Source organism: Rosa rugosa, chromosome 6 (assembly GCF_958449725.1).
Source record: "Rosa rugosa chromosome 6, drRosRugo1.1, whole genome shotgun sequence".
Taxonomy (NCBI): Eukaryota; Viridiplantae; Streptophyta; class Magnoliopsida; order Rosales; family Rosaceae; genus Rosa; species Rosa rugosa.
This window is the reverse complement of record NC_084825.1, coordinates 22,927,802-22,947,679: the sequence shown is the minus strand read 5'-3', so window position 1 is coordinate 22,947,679 and position 19,878 is coordinate 22,927,802. Positions and strand designations below refer to the sequence as shown.

General features: G+C 40.7%; 1 long non-coding RNA gene and 2 pseudogenes across 1 annotated transcript in view; 1 reads left to right on the top strand and 2 right to left on the bottom strand.

The window, feature by feature from the left end:
* Window positions 1-10,533, top strand: part of LOC133718849 (uncharacterized) — a 59,083-nt gene extending 48,550 nt beyond the window's left edge. The window contains exons 3-4 of the long non-coding RNA XR_009850622.1: window positions 9,821-10,117; window positions 10,203-10,533. This is a non-coding gene — a long non-coding RNA (uncharacterized LOC133718849). The remainder of the gene's footprint in view (window positions 1-9,820; window positions 10,118-10,202) is intronic.
* A 1,209-nt stretch (window positions 10,534-11,742) lies between these two features.
* Window positions 11,743-13,249, bottom strand: LOC133717672 (putative UDP-glucose flavonoid 3-O-glucosyltransferase 3; annotated as a pseudogene).
* A 3,539-nt stretch (window positions 13,250-16,788) lies between these two features.
* The window catches only part of LOC133716411 (putative UDP-glucose flavonoid 3-O-glucosyltransferase 3), a 5,342-nt pseudogene continuing 2,252 nt past the window's right edge, over window positions 16,789-19,878 (bottom strand).

The following is a 19,878-nucleotide window of genomic DNA, read 5'->3' as shown; positions in this document are numbered from 1 at the left end:
TCATTCATGAATTTTCATTGGTTCCCAGTGAGTTCATGTTTGAAGTTGTGTTTCTTGGCGGCAACCTTTGCCAAGGCATGATCAACATTACTCCAGCGGTACAACTAGAGCAGAAATGTGCAGAAATTTGCACTTTGAGGGCCGGTCATCACTGGTCAACGCCGGTCAACACGTGGTCAACGCCCAAGGAGTGGTCAAAACTTGCAGAAACTGCTCAAAACACCAGCATATGGGGCGGTCAATGCTTGGTCAACGCCCGGCGGGGTTGGTCAACACCCATCGGGGCCGATCAACATTCGGTCAACGCCAGTCAAGCATTGGTCAACGCCCAACCCATGAAAGTCAACGCTGGCACTACCAAAAAAAAACAAAAAAAAATCTGGGCGGCCAAAATTTCTCTGGACACCCAAAAATCTTCTCTGGGCACCCCTCCAATTTTCAAATTTCCCGCCAGACTTCATCTCCGCTGAACTTCAACCTGCAGCTCCGCCGAACTCTTCGATCTCCACTGAGCTCAAGCACCGGCGAGCTCCTCCGCCAAGCGGACACCGCCGACCTTGCACCACCGCCCTTCCTTCAGGCGGCTTCCAAGCTCCAATCATGGCGGCCAACCATCGAACCGGACCTCCGCTGCGTTCCAAACACCATTTCTGGGCTTCGGTCAGCAGCAGCGCCAAGCTCCAACAGCGCCGCCGCACCGCTGACCATCCATCAGCGCCCCCACTGACCAGCTCCGTCAAAACAGGCTCCGCTCCGCCGACCGGGAAACTCCACCCAGGAAACTCGGACTCTCCGCCGCACTTCGCTCCTCCGCTGGGCTAGCTCTCCACCAAGCTCCGCCAGCCACAAGCAGCGCTCCTGCTCGGCAACTCCGAGTTCCGCCAAACTGCGGTCGTCAACGCTGCATTCTTCGCTGCACTCTGCTGCACAATAGGTCGGGGACTGCTGGCATCACCCCCACCGCCGGGCACCATGCTCCGCTCCGCCAGACTTTTAACCGCCGGCTGTCCTCCGCCCAACTACAATGACAGCTGGGCAACCTCATCTACACAACACCACCGCTGGGTAACATCACTAGCTTTCTCCGCTGGCAGCAACCGCCGGCTAGGATCCTCCGCCAGCTCCGAGTTCCGCCGAACTCTGTCAGCGACAGAGCCCATTCCCCGCTGAACTCAGGCCTGCTGCGAAAATCCGCTGCACTCCGGCCTTCTTCCTCCGCCTATCTCTGAGTCTCCGCTGACCTCACGTGTTTCATGGCGGAGCTTCAACCTCCTCTTCACACCCAGGAAAGCACTCTGGGCACCCATACCTATATCTGATCGACACCGACCCAATCTGGTCAGATCGAGGCATTGAAGTATTCCCCGCCAAATTGACCGCTAGACTGTGGTTTCTTGATGCCAACAGTGGTTTCACCACTTTCGCCTGCAGTCAGACCATCAAAAGAGAGAAGCTAAGTCCCTCTCACCACTTCAGCTATCACAATTTAAAACATGCCGCTTAGTTTAACGACAGCTACCAATATCGTATACATATGCCTATTATATTATAATAGTCTAAAGCATATATATAATAGAAAATTACATAGTAGCATATGACCAAAGATGTAAACACAGAAAACCCACTTGCCAAAAGATTTATACAAATTAGGACATGAGCCCAGGCCCAAAAGTCAAATGATGCAAGCCTGACCCCCAAATTTAATGCAGAATGACCAAAATACTCAGTTTGATGAAATATTTACGCGTATGCCACTGACCCAATACCAACACCCCAAAACGAAAACCCAAAGCCGCCTGGGCTGCCTCCGCTCCCGGACCCACCCGCTGCTTGCCCAATCGTGCCGGAAATCGCGCGACGCCAAGGTAAAGCAGTAGATCTCTTGCTTCCTGCTCTGATTTTGCCTTGTTCGAATTAAAACAATACAACAAGAATGAATATTCATGAATGATTTGGGGATTCAGGCGCCGGAGTCCAGTGGCAGCACGACATGTTCTCGGATCAGGGAGCTGCCTATGTAGCCCCGGCTGGCAGAGCCTCCGCCATCGAAACTGGAACCAAGCTCTACATCTCTAATCCCGACTATGGCGTTTCCAACGAGGACATCAGGGAGCCTCCGCCATGTGATTCTGCTGTTCCTCCTGATCCCCTACCTCCTCGGCTTCCTCTTCTTCTTCGTCGCCGCCCTCCTCTTCGTCGAGTTCTGCTGTGGCGCCCGATCGCGCAAGTGCGACTGCCATGGCTGCAAGGGCTTGAAGAAGGCCATGGAATTCGATTTGCAGCTGCAGAATGAGGAGTGTGTCAAGACCGGGTCTAAGGAGATCGATAAGTTGCCCTGGAAGGGCGGGAGTGACACCAATCCCAATTACGAGTGTCTCCGGTCCGAGCTCAGGAAGATGGCTCCGCCGTCTTGCTTTTTCGAGCACGGTGTGGGTGCCCCGTCGCCAAGCTTGAAGGCTGGGGTCCCAAGCGAGGCCGCCGGCATAAGAAGTGACTTTTCCAATTTTACCCTCAAATGCAATTGCTTTTGTTTCTGGAATTTGTTTGTTTGTGAGGATTGATACAAGTAGTATAATGTTGCAATGATGATTCAGTAACTATAGTATAATGCATTGATTGATTGATCGATCTGGATAATTATCAATTTTGAGTGGAGGGATTGCATACTGGATGCTATTAATTGGGCATTTCAACTTTAAGGCGGTTATTTAGTGTTATGAAAACAAAATCTCTAATAGGTTTTGGAAGGTTGATTCTGCGTATGATGTATATGTACATAGTTATCAAGTCTTAAGATTTCTTGTTCATTAATTCTGCAAGTATGAGTGTAACGAGTGCAGTAGAAGAACACGAGTACGAGGGCAGTAGCAAAACTGGATGAGCATGACTGCAGCGAGTGCAGTAGCAGGATTGGATGAGTGCAGTAGCAGGATTAGGAGATGACGAGTGCAGTAGCAGGATTAGGCAATGACAAGTGCAGTAGCAGGATTTGACTAATGCAGTAGCAGGATTAGGCGATGACGAGTGCAGTAGCAGAACACGAGTACAAGTGCAGTAGCAGAACTGGACGAGTATGAGTGCAGCGAGTGCAGTAGCAGGATTTGACTAGTGCAGTAGCAGGATTAGGCGATGACGAGTGCAGTAGCAGAACATGAGGACAAGTGCAGTAGCAGAACTGGATGAGTATGAGTGTAGTAGCAGGATTAGGCGAGTGCAGTAGCAGGATTGGACGAGTGCAGTAGCAGGATTAGGCGATTATGAGTGCAGTAGCAGAACACGAGTAGCAGAACTGGACGAGTATGAGTGCAGCGAGTGCAGTAGCAGGATTGGACAAGTGCAGTAGCAGGATTAGGCGATCACGAGTGCAGTAGCAGAACACGAGTAGCAGAACTGGACGAGTATGAGTGTAGCGAGTGCAGTAGCAGGATTGGACGAGTGCAGTAGCAGGATTAGGCGATCACGAGTGCAGTAGCAGAACTGGACGAGTATGAGTGCAGCGAGTGCAGTAGCAGGATTGGACGAGTGCAGTAGCATGATTAGGCGATCACGAGTGCAGTAGTAGCAGAACTGGACGAGAATGAATGCAGCGAGTGCAGTAGCAGGATTAGGCGATCACGAGTGCAGTAGCAGGATTAGGCGATCACGAGTGCAGTAGCAGAACTGGACGAGTATGAGTGCAGTAACAGGATTAGGCGATGAGATAAGAGTAGTAGGAGAGTGAGGTTTTGTGAAGTAACATAAATGGATTATTCTCAAGAAAAAAAAAAAGAGTAAAATAAACGGATTGTTCTCAGAAGAAAAGAAATTAACATAAATGGATTATTCTCAAAAAAAAAAAAAAAAAAAAAAAAAAAAAAAGTAACATAAACGGATTGTTCTTAAAAAAAGAAAAAGTAACATAAACAAATTGTTCTCAGAAAAAAAAAAGTAACATAAATGAATTATTCTCAGAAAAAAAAAATAACATAAATTGATTATTCTAAAAAAAAAAGTAATATAAAGGGATTAAAAGTAAAAAAAAAATAATTAAAGATAAAAAAATAAATTAAATCATGACATGTGGCAAGTGGAGAGTAGATTGTCCTTATTTGTAAAATTTAATCATTGTAAAGAGATTAGAAGTCAAAAGAAGTAGTTAAGGATAAAAAAGTAAATTAACTCATGACATGTGGCAAGTGGAGAGCACATTGTCCTTATTTGTAAGATTTAGTCCTTATATGTTTAATTCAATCTTTAGTGGATGTATTTATTAAGTCATCTTTTGTCAATAACTTATATGTAATTTGTTATATATTTAACATGTTCTCATTGCTTGCTACACGTCCTTGACCAAGCACATATATTATATTATCATTTCTTGCAAAAGTTGGTGACCTACCATATGCAACACATGTGAACGTCTGAAAGTACATGTCAGGCATTGAAAATCGATAGCTTTATGATATACATGCATATGCATATATATGTACACATATTTTAAACCCATCTGATAAACATGCTCATACTCTGATAAATCCATGTCTCCATGTCTCCATCAGACCATGACATGCATATCCACTTGCATTCACATTATGCAGCTATGGGTATATGCCTACATGCTTGTAATAATCACAGCCTGCAATATCACATGCTACACCCAACTTTCTTGTCTCCAATATGCTTGTCATCCATTCATATATATTAGGCATTAACACACTTTTTGACTAATACTTGGTCATGCGGCTGTACCCTTTTGAATTCTAGCATTCTAGAGATATGCCTGCCTACACCTCACCTCAACTGGACTACCTAACTACGTTAGCTAATCACATGTACATATATTGCTCACGGCACATTTCCATGTACATATTTGATTAGGCATTGGCTTTATTTGCCTTTGTCATTATCAAAATTGACATTTACTATTGCCATGCCTTTACTTGTTAGCAAACCTACAGTTTGTTTCACAAACAAATTAGGCCAATCAATATCGGCTACTATGCCAAACAAAATATATTCATTTACCATTTGTGTAAATTGCATTGCACCCATTGACTGCACTACCTTTGTTCTCCGACCAATGCACTTACCAGGCACTTAGTAATGTTACAAATTTATATGCTAATCGTTTCTCTTGTTAAGGATGCATATCGGACATCGTTTCAAACCAGTCAATGAAAACGTTGGTGCAATATTGGACCGTCATGCTTGGACAACTCCAACTTCAACTCGCTCCAAATCGGCACAAGATAAGTCACACCATCTTATCCTTTCCGCTCTTACGATTAGAGCTATTGCCATGTCTATACATGTCTCCATGACCCTTAAGCATGCCTACGACATGTTCTTGGCCACTTTACTACTCGTACATGCTTGCTCTGTGTGTTTTGTCATTTTTTCATGCAGATACAAACTTTATGAGTCTACGGTCTACGACCAAACCGCCACGCGGTAAGGCAACGCCTCATAATAGCACTGACCGCTACGCGGCATTGCAGCAAGGGACTAGTTAACACAGCCTACGGCAGCCATTGATCCGGCAGTTAACCCCGACGCTTGGGTACCAAAGATTGGGATCGCTACCCAACACCCTCTGCTCCGTGCAGCTCCCCCTCAACAAACAAATTACCGACCATCCGGAGGTCCGTCATGGCTAGGGAGTCGGGGACTCTCTAGCGGGCCTAGCAGGGGCCCACCCATTGAGCTTCCGTTCATGCCTTCCCGGCATCCCATTGAGCTTCCGCTCATGCCTTCCCGGCATCCCATTGAGCTTCCGCTCATGCCTTCCCGGCATCCCATTGAGCTTCCGCTCATGCCTTCCCGGCATCCCATTGAGCTTCCGCTCTTGCCTTCCCGGCACCCCATTGAGCTTCCCGCTCATGCCTTCCCGGCAACCCATTGAGCTTCCGCTCATGCCTTCCCGGCAATCCTCGAGCTTCCCGCTCATGCCTTCCCGGCAATCCTCGAGTTTCCCGCTCAGGCCTTCCCGGCAATCCTCGAGCTTCCCGCTCACGCCTTCCCGGCATTCCCAATCTTTACGCTCACGCCTTCCCGGCATTCCCAATCTTTACGCTCATGTCTACTCGACACACCACACGTTAATGGAACATGGAATTTTTCTACCATTTGTCGCCGGCGACAAATCAAATTCTTTTCGCGTTCCATTAATACGAGCGACAACCAAACAAACGCTTACCTTCGCAGCGCTCATACAACTTACATTTATCATATGCAATCCATATGCTCATACGGCCATACGCGCTCTCGAGTTTGTACGTCATAATCGATCGTACTCGGCGCCATTCGCGTGTATACATCTACATGTATCACGCACCCCATACATTTATATATGCCAACGCATATCCATACAATTCACATTTGTTGCCCAATGCAACGAGCATTCTACGTATGCCTGTTTTTTGTCTTTGTTATGCAGGTTCACGAGTCCCTTCTTGCTTACGGAGTTCGGGGACTTGTAGGGGCTCCGTACCGCCCGGTTACTTATGCTTGCTGACTTCATGATTTGAACTCCCCAACCAAGAAGCTCCTCTTACTTGGGGACTTCGGGGACTTGTACATACCTCCAATAATATGGAGTATTTACTACATCACCAAGCATAAGTAACACCCACTTTGGGACATCCACAAGACATGGCAAGGCCCAACCGAGACATGCATCGTGTAGCCCTATGTTCAGGCTACGCGGCGGTATCTGGAAGTCGCAAATCCGCCACCGGGAAGGCACATTCCCGCCCTTGCCAAGATGCCTCACAACTAGGCTTTCTAGACTAGAATAGTGTGGTTTCTTGTCCCACATCGAAAACAATGTAAATGACAAGCATTCCTTCACTTATAAAAGGAATGCCTCCTCCCACAAACTCAACACATTCATCCATCCCATTACATACTTTGTAATCTTGTTAGGCCGCAAGGCTCGACACACTAGTATAAGCTTTCAAGTGGACGTAGTCTCCCGCTCATGCGGAGGCGAACCACTATACATCTTGTGTCAAATCTCTCTCTCTCTGTCTCTCTTTCTTTATTTATAGCTAACTAGAGATCCCCACGGATCACTAACGTTAACAGTGACCAACAATATTTGGTCACTAATCATATTTAGTGACCAAAATGGCTATTTTTAGTGACCAATACGGTGGTCATTAATGCCAGTTTTTGTTGTAGTGGACCAAGGAAAAGAACGATATCAAAATATACTTATCTGTAGGGAACTGATGAGGAAAGCAATGTTGGATAAACAATAAATATTAACATTCTTATCAAAAAGAAAAAATAAACTACTATTTTATATGGATTACTACAACGTACCATGAAGATGAAGTTTCATGTTGACCAAGCTAATGGTTGAAGAGCTGAACAAACAACGATGCACATGATTTCTGTCATCATTGCTAAAAATCAAGGTCATGATGATGAAAGCTTGAAGGTAAAGCAACAATGGCGAAAATTGAAAACCTAACTAGAGGTTGAAGAGAAAGAAACAAAGAGAAAAGTAAGAGGCAACCGGTATTGAAATGCTTTGGTAATTGTACAATGGTTGCAACTGATTATACTAAAACTGATTATCCCTATTTATACTACTTAGCAGATGTATGCACCGTTGACCTTGACTTTCTTGACTTGGACTCTTCTATACTCTTAACAATCATGACTCACGACTATTAATTAAGGGCACGATATAATTTAATTAAAGAATTAATCAGCAAATTATTCTTACTCTATATCAAGTACTTTGAGGTTTTTGTTAACTGAGAGTTGAGACTGTCGATCTGAAAATGAGACTAAGGATGGGGCAATGCCCATGTAAAATCATCGGTGATCTTCACTCCATTTCCTGCGGGTCTCCCCTAATATTCTCCATCTCCATTGGGAATGTACGTATTAGGTTCTCAAACTCATCCTGATCCAATAAGAAGACTTCAATGAATGAAAGGATATTCATATTATCTCTTTTCCGCAACATGATGGTTAGCAAGTGCCAAAACGAAATAATAGGGTGTGAAACCTGTCTTTTTTTATAATCGTGTGAAACATAAGTTACTAATAGCTGTAGCACTAATAGCTGTAGCGGAAGAAGAAGAAAATAGCAGCTGCAACTATATATTACCATAAATCAAAGTTAAGACGAGTGATTAGAATATGCTAGCTGCTGTCACCAATTCCAGATACAAATAGGAGATTTTTGTCTATATTTCTCGAATTGTCGCCAAGTTTATTCTTATTGAGAATCCATCCGGACTAATCCTAATGAGCCGCATTATTGTCATTCTTATCTAGAGCGAGTCGTTTTGAAAGTAAACAATAATTTCTCCAAAGAAAAAAAAAAATTGAATTTAGGTTGTTTTAAGGACGGCTCTTTGTTGCCTTTATTTTTTCTTCCCCGAGGAAAGTTACCACCACCGTCTACATGCACCTTATCAATATCCAGAGTTGTGGAAGAAGATCTAAATAAATCAAATGACAAGATTATCAAAGATGTATTCTTATAGACTCGATGAAGACATTAGACATGTACAAACCTAAAATAGGAATTTATAATACAGTAATATTAATGATATGAAAATATGTTTAAACCAAGTCGGCCCAAAAATTTTCTACTGAATAAACTATGTTTTATTGTTTCATTTAGTTAACTCTAAATGCATCAACAGTCATAGTAAGCAAACTTGTTCAACAAATCTACCTAGTATGTCTGAACACCTTCTACGCCCCACATATGAACATGAATTTTAAATCTGATCAATAAAATGTCCCAAAGAAGAGTATGATCTTCCTCTGATGCTGGAAGAGTCCCTATCAAGTACATTTTAGAAAGAGATTGCAAGCACCCTTCTGTGTAGGGATCGTCAATGGGCAGTGCAGGGCCGGCCCTGCCCAAAATTAATGGGCTCGGGCCGGGCCGGGCAGGGCCAAAACATATTTTTTTTATTTTTCTGGCCGGGCAGGGCCGGGCTTTTTTGGGTGGGCAGGGCCGAGCCCATTATATTTATATGTCATATTATTTTGTTAAAAAAAATACAAAAAGCTATGAAAAAAATTATGATATGTTAATGATTGACCAAAATAAAATACAAAATTTAAAAAACATATGACCTAATGCAATAATTAGTTCAATATAACTACATAAAAAGATATTAATACAAGAATTGAATGGGCTTTCGGGTAGGCTTATAAGGCCGGGCCGGGCGGGCTTTAATGGGCATATAACGGGCCGGGCCGAGGGCCAGGCCTGGGCTTTGAACCCTCCGCCCCCCTGCCTCATGCCCAATGGGCAGGGCCGAGATGGGCTTTGCTGCGAGCCGGGCCGGGCTTTTGCCCACTGGGCTGGGCGGGCGCCCATGGGCTTTTAGGCCCGCGGGCCAAATGATGACCCCTACTTCTGTGTATGAAATTGGGATGTTAGGCTTCAAAGTTCTGTTGGTTAGACTCCTTAAGATGAGATGACCCTCAGGTACTCTTCATGTTGTGTGGAAAGTTCCAGAATAATTCAAAAGAAATCTTTAGGTAGCAGAACAAAACTTTATGTTATGTAGAATTATCATTTTCTTTTGATTCAAGATATAGTCAATTGTAACTAATGAATGTATTGCAGAAGAAAATCGCATCAAAATACATGTACAGCTCACACTGAGGCTTCATTTAGAATGGCCTTGGAGTTGCAAAGTTGATGGGATGCTAATATGATAAGCTCTCTATGTCATTACTTGCAATTCTCAGTTCATGTGTGTTTGTGGCACATATATGGCTCTATAAGACTCTGACTGTGAGACTGAATTAAGGATCACAGATTGCTTTAATTTTTTGGTTATTTGGGTGTACCTAGGTTGGACTGTTGGAGCAATGCATCTGAGGCACCAATCAGACCTACATTTGACAAGCTGTGGGGTGGCCATGATAGATATAAGAAGGGCAATTTACTTGTAGACACAAAGCCTGCTTCATTTACTTTTGTTTCCCCTCGTCACTAGGAGATTAATTCCTTTTTGCAGAGGATTGGGCAAGTACTCCTGCATCCAATATTTGATTGGGAGCCCAGCCCAGGTCTCAGTTCCCTATTCCTTTTTGCTGATACGAATTTTCCTGTATGCTGATCTCTACTTGTGCAGAGAGGATAATCAAGGTATGAGTAACAGATTTTTCTACTATTTTCCTGTATGCTGATCTCACATTTTACTATGCCAACTCTTCAATCTGTTTCTTTGCAGTACTTTCCTGTTAGGCAAGGCTAGTTACAAAGATGTGAAAGACATCACTAATTGGCTATGCTTTAAAGGGAATCGGATGTTTATGGCTTACTAGGGTGTGGCATGTGAGGTAATTCTGACTTAATTTGAGGTAATTGTATACAGGTAAAGAGTACTACCTCTGTGACATAAATTACGTTTCCCTTTCACGGTGATAAATTACGTCTTGAATTTAAATTTCTTTTTTTGGTCCAATTTTTGAATTGAATGTCTGCTTAAAAGGTATTGAACAATATTCCAAATGCACCATCAATCTCAGCTTTCATCGCCCAAGTATCAGACCTTGTCAATTAAGTTGCAACGACTTTCATCTGTATGCCTATATTTGTCGCAAGTTACCAACAACTATGCATCATACCCTAAACATTTTTTTTATATGTTGGCATCATTTTCATGATTAGGTTAGTGGATTCAAGAGATATTTTGGAGCTGAATGAAGCAGCTAGATCTAGAGCTGGTAATAAGAAAGAAGTAAAGCCTTGGAGAAGCCAGCACCACAAGTTCCTGTTGCTTCGGCCCTGCCACCACCACTAGCCCCAGCTTTAACATTTGGTATCTTGTCCTTCTATTTTGTTTCGATAAGTGTTTGAACATGATATGGCTAATGGTTGCAATGTTGGGGCGACCCTGGAACAACTGCAAATTAATTGATTTTTTTTTTTTTTTTTAAATTTTGCAAAACAAATTTACGGCCTGCAAAGTGCGTCGTGAATGAAAATTTTACAGCGTGTAAAAGAATACATTTAAGGTGTGCAAAATGTACGCCGTAAAATTAAAAAATTGAGTTCAGTTTTATGACGCGGTCTATAAGAGCATATTTTTGTACGTCAAAATTTACGGCGTGCTGTGCACGTCATAAATGATCTTTTTTCCTGTAGTGATGGTTTGACTTATCTTTGTTGAAGATATGTTTATTTCAGCAAATAATAAGTTTCATTCATTGTTATATCACAACTTGTTTTGATTAGTCTCCTCGTATTTTTAAGTCAATATTGATAAAAATGTCCAAGTATATTGATAAATACCTCTACGGCTATATTGATATGTAAGAGAACAAAAGCTAAACATGGTCCTAGCATCAATATAAATCTAATTATTTTGGTTTTGTGAGATGCGTCTAAAAATGAAATCCTATTCATTTCAGTTTCTAGCTAGACGCATCCATTTGACAAAAATAAAGGCTGAATAATCAATAAAGTGCAAGACAATTTCACCATGCCAAAAGGAAAAGAACTAGCTATCTATTATTTCACCAAGCTAATTCTATGTAAGAAAAAATCATCAGAATTTCCATTCCTACGGCATCTCACTTGATAAAAATAGACTCAATAATCAAAAACAGTACAACATGCACTTTCTACAAACGGAAAAGAACTATATAGTCATTTCACCATGCTCCTATATAAGGAAATAACATAAGAATGAAACACTCTCAAAGTCATGCATAAAGGCCATATGATATGACACAATGAAGTTTATCATCATAGACACTATCAAAGCTTTTCCCCAAATGTGGTCATAAACTTTAACTTTGATCAATGAAGTGGCCCAACGCAGCATATGAGAACCCCCCATCCATCAAAGTTTTTTTGCTATTATCACTCATCTGTTTCACCCTCTTCCTTATATCACTATCAAGCTCCATTAGCTCCTTTATTCCACTCTCAATCTTCTCTGCAGTCACAACAACTGGACCATCCTTCCTATAACTCATATCAATTTCCACAGCTATACCTAGTTCCGTAACTAGCTGAAATGCATTAAGTTGTTGCTCGGCATACAAGGGCCACATGGCAACCGGCACTCCAAACCACAAGCTCTCCAGAGTGGAATTCCACCCACAGTGAGAGACGAAACCTCCGACTGCCGGGTGGGCTAAGATGGCAACTTGTGGCGCCCACCCTATAACTTTTCCGACCCCAGCCGTTCGATCAAGAAACCCTTCAGGTAACACCCCGGTGTGTCGGCATAGTCGCTGGGCATTCCAATCTTTCCCTCTGGTAGAGGCTGACGTAGGGACCACAAGAACCGAAATCCTGCATGCTCCAATGCGCGGGCAATCTCTTTCACCTGGTCTTCACTGAAGCTTCCCATACTCCCGAAGCACAGAAACACTACAGACGATGGAGGCTGATCATCGAGCCATTTCAAGATATCAGACTTTTGCTTTGACTGCTTCGAATCCACTTGGTCATTGTTGTCATCGCTCTTCACGTTTAGTATGGGTCCCGTCTGATACACCGGAGGGATCATACCATTAGAACTGAGAGAAAGAAGGGCATGCGACTCCAGCTCTGTGAATGTATTAATCAAAATACCCTTGACATCTCTAAACCTTTTGGCCAAGTTGAGGATCCTGTTGCCGGTCTCCTTTTCGAAATAGTCACTAGGTAAGATTCTAGCAGCTGGCAAGGGGTTGGAGTAAGTCGGGACCACCAAATCAGCAGTCGAGTCCTTGAACTCAGTGCAGTCCTTGTTGTGATCATCACGAAGTGCTTGAAGGTGGAACATGAGTACGTCCAAGCGTGGAGGCGCTGGACGTGAAAAACATGTAGGAAGGAACACCTAATTCGTTGGCTACGTCAATCATAGAGGTACAAAACATGTCGATGACAAACCCGGCGAGTCGAGTCTTGGTCTCGGACTCGATGAGTTTGGCGACAACATCTTTAACGTTGGTTTGCTGATTGTCAATGAAGTTCAAGAAGTTGATGGTGCTGTTACCTTGTGTCTCCATATTCTGCTGTGGGAGGTTGATGAACTTGATCCGATGTGATATGGAAGAGTCCGCGAAGGACTCAACGTAGGCATCGATGCCGTCTATGCTGAACGGGAACTTTATGACGAGGACTGTGATGAAGAGTTGATCATCTCGAGACAGGAGGAGCTTTGCGACCTCCACCGTAGCCACGAGGTGGCCATTGCCTGGGGATGGGATAAACACTAGCTCTGCCGATTGCTTCATTTAGGAGATTGAAATGCAAATAGTTCTCAGAAGAAGGTATAAATTGTGTGAAGGTACTGCAATGAAAAGCTCAGCCAACACACACGTCTATTTATATGCACGTGCATGCATGTCATGCCTTTGCTGTCATTGGCCAAATGCTGTTTCTCAGAGTCTGAACCTTTGAATTTGATACAAAATTGAATTGAAAACCTCATTCAAAGAATATACAAATAAATAAAGACTTGGAATTAAACCTTATTAAAAAAAAAATTAAAAAATTAAAAAAATAAAGACTTGGAACCCAAGTCAAAATAAAACACAAGCATAGAACCTTGCAGTTTATGCGAAACTTCATGAACTTGTTACATGAAAATAAACCAATCCCGAGCTTAGTTGGTAGAGAGGAAATTACATCCTACTTAATTGGGATATCAAATATCTAGTTTTTTTTTTTTTTTAAATAATTCTTCAAATCTCGGCCAGATTTAGGGAAAAAAAAAATTACCTTATTACAAAATTGAGACCTTGTAAATGTGTTTATATATAAAGGTTTTGGTCTTTGTAATTAAAATAATTGTTCTATACCAGATTACCACGTGACATTGCTATGTGATGGTCTGAGTCATATAGGTCAAATACATCAATCAGGACCACCACGTGACCATGGTCTAGGGCCATAATTTTTCTTGTAATTAATCCTTATCAATAATTAATTTTAATTTTGATCCATACATTACTTTATCATAATGTAAAAGTAGGTTTATCACGCGTAAATACCTCTCAGTCACACGTCATTCTCATTATCTAATATAAATTATCCAAGTGTATAATTTAAAATTTTGCCACATATGCGGGGACATGTGAGAATGAGGAGTGTTTAATCGTGCATTAGAAATATTTGTTTATAAGAGTTTGAAACTCTATGATCATTACCAATTAGTAATGTTTATAAGAGTTTGAAACTCTATGATCATTACCAATTAGTTTTAGTAGTAACTACGCTTTAGTTTATAATTTATTAATTAGGTGGAAATATTTAGGTTATTTTTCCACTTACGACAGAGGGATGGAAGCTAACCACTTAAAGCACCATATTTAATGTTTATTTTGGTCTCCCGTCAAAGTACGTTGATGAATTGAATATGAACTATGATGCAGATGATTAGTCTGTCTCATACACATTTAATAAAATTATCAGCAAATTAAGTCATTCTCATTCACTGAATTTTAGGTCTACACTTCTACATTTAAAGTCGGCAACAAAATTTATCAAAAATTATCCGCAACAAAGAAAGAGTTGTTTGTTTATTAGAAAAAAAATCAGAAAGAGTTGTTTGTTTGTTCAAAAAAAAAGAAGCGTTGTTTGTACCCCTAGTTAAAATTCAATGGTGTACGTGAGTTGAGAAGTTAATAAAGAGTTCGTTAAAAAATGAATGGATATTGTTTCTAAAGAAAAGGAAGGAAATAAATGAAAAGTACAATGGTAGCTAAATATTCTAGAGTCGTTGAAGGGCAACATGAGCTGGATATACTAAAATAGTCGACCAAGTAAAAGAACAATATCAAAATAAACTTATCTGTAGGGAACTGATGAGGAAAGCAATGTTGGATAAACAATAAATTATTAACAATCTTATCAAAAAGAAAAAATAATCTACTATTTTATATGGATTACTAACGAGGAGCTTTGCAATCTCGACGGTTGATACGAGGTGGCCAACACCTGGGCCGGGCTGGGATGAAGACCAACTCTCTAGGTTCCTTCATTTCGGTAAAGGGAGTGAATATGGTTTTTTTTTTTCTTTTTGAAAAGATGGAGTGAATATAGGTGCTAGATAAAGGATATATAAATATTGTAACCCAAGCAAGCATGCTTAGTTGATTGAGACCGTCTGTCTTTTACGTATGACTAATGATTCTTGGAATTCCTTATTAGTACCTCTCAAATTCAAGTGAGGTCATGGCTCTGCTGGCATTGGAAAGGAACAGTCTCGGTGTCTCTGGTTTTTATTATATAAAAGTTCTCGCGAGTTGAACAACATGACTGGAAAGACTTGGAGACCAAGTAAAAGGACTATTACTATTACTATATCAAAATAAACTTATCTGTAGGGAACGAGGAAAACAATGTTGGATAAACAATAAATTATAAACATTCTTATCAAAAAGAGAAATAAACTACTATTTCATATGGATTACTACAACGTACCATGAAGATGAAGTTTGATGTTGACCAAGCTAATGGTTGAAGAGCTGAACAAACAACGATGCACATGATTTCTGTCATCATTGCTAAAAATCAAGGTCATGATGATGAAAGTTTGAAGGTAAAGCAACAATGGCGAAAATTGAAAACCTAACTAGAGGTTGAAGACGAAGAAACAGAGAGAAAACTAAGAGGCAACCGGTATTGAAATTCTTTGGTAGATGTACAGTGGTTGCAACTGATTATAGTAAAAGTGGTTATCCCTATTTATACTACTTAGCAGATGTATGCACCGTTGACCTTGACTTTCTTGACTTTGACTCTTCTATATATACTCTTAATAATCATGACTCACGACTATTAATTAAGGTCACGATATAATTTAATTAAAGAATTAATCTGCAAATTATTCTTACTCTATATCAAGTTTGAGGTTTTTGTTAACTGAGAGTTAATGAGACGGGGCAATGTCCATGGCAGGCCTGGTTATTGTAAAATCATCGGTGATCTTCACTCCATTTCCCGCGGGTCTCCCCTAATATTCTCCATCTCCATTGGGAACGTATTAGGTTCTCAAACTCATCCTGATCCAATAAGAAGACTTCAATGAATGAAAGGATATTCATATTATCTCTTTTCTGCAACATGATGGTTAGCAAGTGCCAAAACGAAACAATAGGGTGTGAAACCTTTTTTTTTTTTATTCGTGTGAAACATAAGTTACTAATAGCTCTAGCGGGAAAAAAAAAAATAACAGCAGCAACTATATATTACCATAAATCAAATTTAGGACGAGTGATTAGAATATGCTAGCTGGTGTCACCAATTCCATATACAAATAGGAGATTTTTGTCTATATTTCTAGAGTTGTCGCAAAATTTATTCTTATTGAGGATCCATCCAAACTAATCCCAATGAGCTGCATTATTGTCATTCTTATCTAGAGCGAGTCATTTTGAAAGTAAACAATAATTTCTCCAAAGAAAAAAAAATTGAATTTAGGTTGTTTTAAGGACGGCTCTTTGTTGCCTTTATTTTTTTCATCTCCGAGGAAAGTTACCACCACCATCTACACGCATCTTATCAATATTCAGAGTCGTGCAAGAAGATCTAAATAAAACAAATGACAAGATTATCAAAGATGTATTCTTATAGATTCGATGAAGGCATTAGACATGTACCAACCTAAAATAAGAATTTATAATATAGTAATATTAATGATATGAAAAAATGTTTAAACCAAGTCGGTGCAAAAATTTTCTATTGAATAAACTATATTTTATTATTTCATTTATTTAACTCTCATGCATCAATAGTCATAGTAAGCAAACTTGTTCAACAAATCTACCCAATATGTCTGAACACTTTCTACACCCCACCTATGAACATGAATTTTAAATTTGATCAATAAAATGTCTCAAGGAAGAGTATGACGACCCACCATCCATCAAACCTTTCTTGCCCTTATGATAGGAGCATTTTAATGTGGTATTTTAATAGTTTATTCCTCACATTTTGCTTAGTTAATTCCTTAACGAATCGATTTTTAACTCAATTTCTATTTTTAGGTACATTGGAGTAGATGATGATGAAATGAGTGTTAGGTCCATAAAATGATGGAGAAAAATGGAAATGCACTAAAAAGGTCAGCTTTACACATTTTCCTACTCCGGTTAGGAGAAACCAAGCCAAGCAAGGAAGAAGGAGCGACCACCTGAACAAATGAACTTCAAATGAGCTGAAACCTTCCAGATCCATTCTAGACATCCTAATAAACATTTCTTATGAATAGTGAAAGAGCCTAATATAAGTGGAAGGCCTTCAAACAGTCAGCCCAATTTTCTGCAGAAGCAAAACTGGAAAACTGAACCTATATGGAGTCTAGCAGCCATTCCGGCCCAAAGGCATGGAAAAAAGTTATGAAAATTTGACAGCATGATCTACATACTTGGTGGATCATTTCATATGAAGAAGTCACGAGCAAAATCGGAAGTCTTTTTGGAGAAATAATTGAAGGAATAAAGGGGCAGAAACTGATCTAAAACCAGCTCAACACTACATGTTCATGTTTCCTACCCACATGAAGAAAGCTAGATGTTTTTCTCTTTTTCCTTGGATATATTTTTCTGCTCTAATAGATCATCATCACTTCCATATTTCTGCACATTCATGCCTTGCTTTCATTTCATCATTACTCCATCTTTTCCATATTTTACAAACCACTTTCATTATTTTTCTTCCATTCATCATTTCGCTCTTTTTTTTTTTCCCTATATAAACACATTCTCCTCTCACTCTAAAACACATTCCTTCATCCATTTCATCTTCTTTGTCTCACCATTTCCTCTCCATTTTCCCTTAGTTATCACTTCCTAGCCAAAAACTATTCCAAGACTCTACCCAATTCACTCTTCAAACTTCCATCACCTACAAGACCGTGACTACCATCCATCCATCAATCCACGAAGCTCTTAGGCGCTAAGTCAAGGACGCTCCACCACCATAGCAGAGACGAGTTCATCACCTTGTTGCCAAGCCGCTAAGGAAAACGCTTCAAAGTGTAACTATGACTCTACTTCCAATTTTTGTTTCGGTTTTGTGTGTTTGGATTTGTGAGTTGTGTAATTGGAGACATGAAATTTTCAGAATATTTTTATTAATATTTTTGAGATTTTGCAGTTTATTATTGAGTTGATTTTGAGAATTCTTTTATGATGCATGTTACAATCTTGTGCCCTTTTACGTGTTTAGGTAATTTTCAGAGTTAGGTTAATAAGTTTGCATGCTAGAATAACGGTAAGAGTTCTTGTGTGTTTGCTTAATATGCCAAGAGTAATTGTTATTTGTTAAGGCGCTAAGTTAAACAAGTAGCAATTAGTTCTAAAAAGTGGTAAAAACCATGTTCAATGGTTAACCGATTCTGAAAATTACGTGTTAAATTCTATGTGTAATGGTTAATTTGCACGTGTGAGTTGATTCGAGGGTTAAATAATACTACTAGTTAAGAGAATTACGCTAAGTGTTTTCGAAAATTAGTAGTATTGGGCTTGGTAAGGACTAACCCGATCCAAGACCACATTAGAACGAATTAGATAAATGGATTGATCTGCTAAGGCTTTTCATTTGGGCTCTTATCTAAGCATTTAAGATGGGCATATCTTTGTAGCATGTTGAAATGGATTTTCTGTTTTTACACTTAGTAATTCCTGAGTGGTATTGGTCTAGGGTAAGTCGATCATTGTAGGTAGTTTTATTTGTTTCGTTTTTATTTTAAGTAGATTAGGAACCAAATTTCAAAACCCCAATTTTATTCTTTTATTTGTTAATTGACCTTTTTGTACAGGTGTACCCTACAATCCCCGGACTGAACGATCCTTGCTTATCCTATACTGACAACTACATTTTGCAGGGTTAAATTGTGAGGCTATTTTAGCCGCATCACCTTATCACTCATTTCTTTCACTCTCTTTCTTATATCACTGTCAAGTTTCATCACCTCTCTTATTCGTCTCTCTATCTCCTTCGCGCTCACAAGAACTGCCTGTAGCTCATATCAATTTCCACCGCCAATTCCAACTCCTTCACTAGCTGAAACGCTTTAAGTTATTGCTCCGCGTACAATGGTCAAGGGGCAACCGGCACACCGTGCCAAAGACTCTCAAGCGTGGAATTCCACCCACAATGGAATACAAATCCTCCAACAAATGGGTGAGCCGAGACGGCAACTTGCGAGGCCTAGCCTATGACCTTTCCAATCCCAAATGTTCGATTGAGGAACCCTTTGGGCAAGACTTCTGTCTGGTCATCGTAGTCACTTGGAAAAGCAATTCTTCCTGTGGGTGGAGGCCGGCGTAAGGACCACAAGAACCTATGGGCCGCGTGCTCCTGGGCCTGGGCGATCTCTTTCACCCGGTCCTAGTCAAAGCTTCCCATGCTTCCAAAGCACAAGAACTGTGAGCCTCGGAAAAAACGTATCGAGCTTAAGTGAAATAGTTCGATAATTTACTTATCGATCACGATACACGTTAAACTACTTGAGAATATTTTCAGAAATTCTCATGAAGTGAAATCCTAGATTTAGAAGTTGGATAATAAAGTACATGGCACAACGAGTTCGTGGAAATTTTCGGAGAGTTTTCCGAATACCCAAGCTATTTATAGCAATTTTTCGGAGTTGTGGGATTTTAGAAAATGAATTAAAGAAATAGAAATTAGGTGGTGCGATCTCGACCGTTTATTCTCTCCACCTATTGATCTGGATCATCAATTTCACTTTAAAAGATTGATCCAGAAAAGCCGAGAGAGCATCAGAGCTCTCTGACCCGAACTGCAACCTGCGACCCGACCGGAAATCGCTCCTCCGGCCATATCTACGCGGTGGACCACCGGAAAAAGTTTCGTCTTGCCGTCGCCTAGGTCCCTGTCTCCTTTAATCGTCCATGCACTGAACGGAGAAGAAAATACGACGACTAGAAGCCCAAACC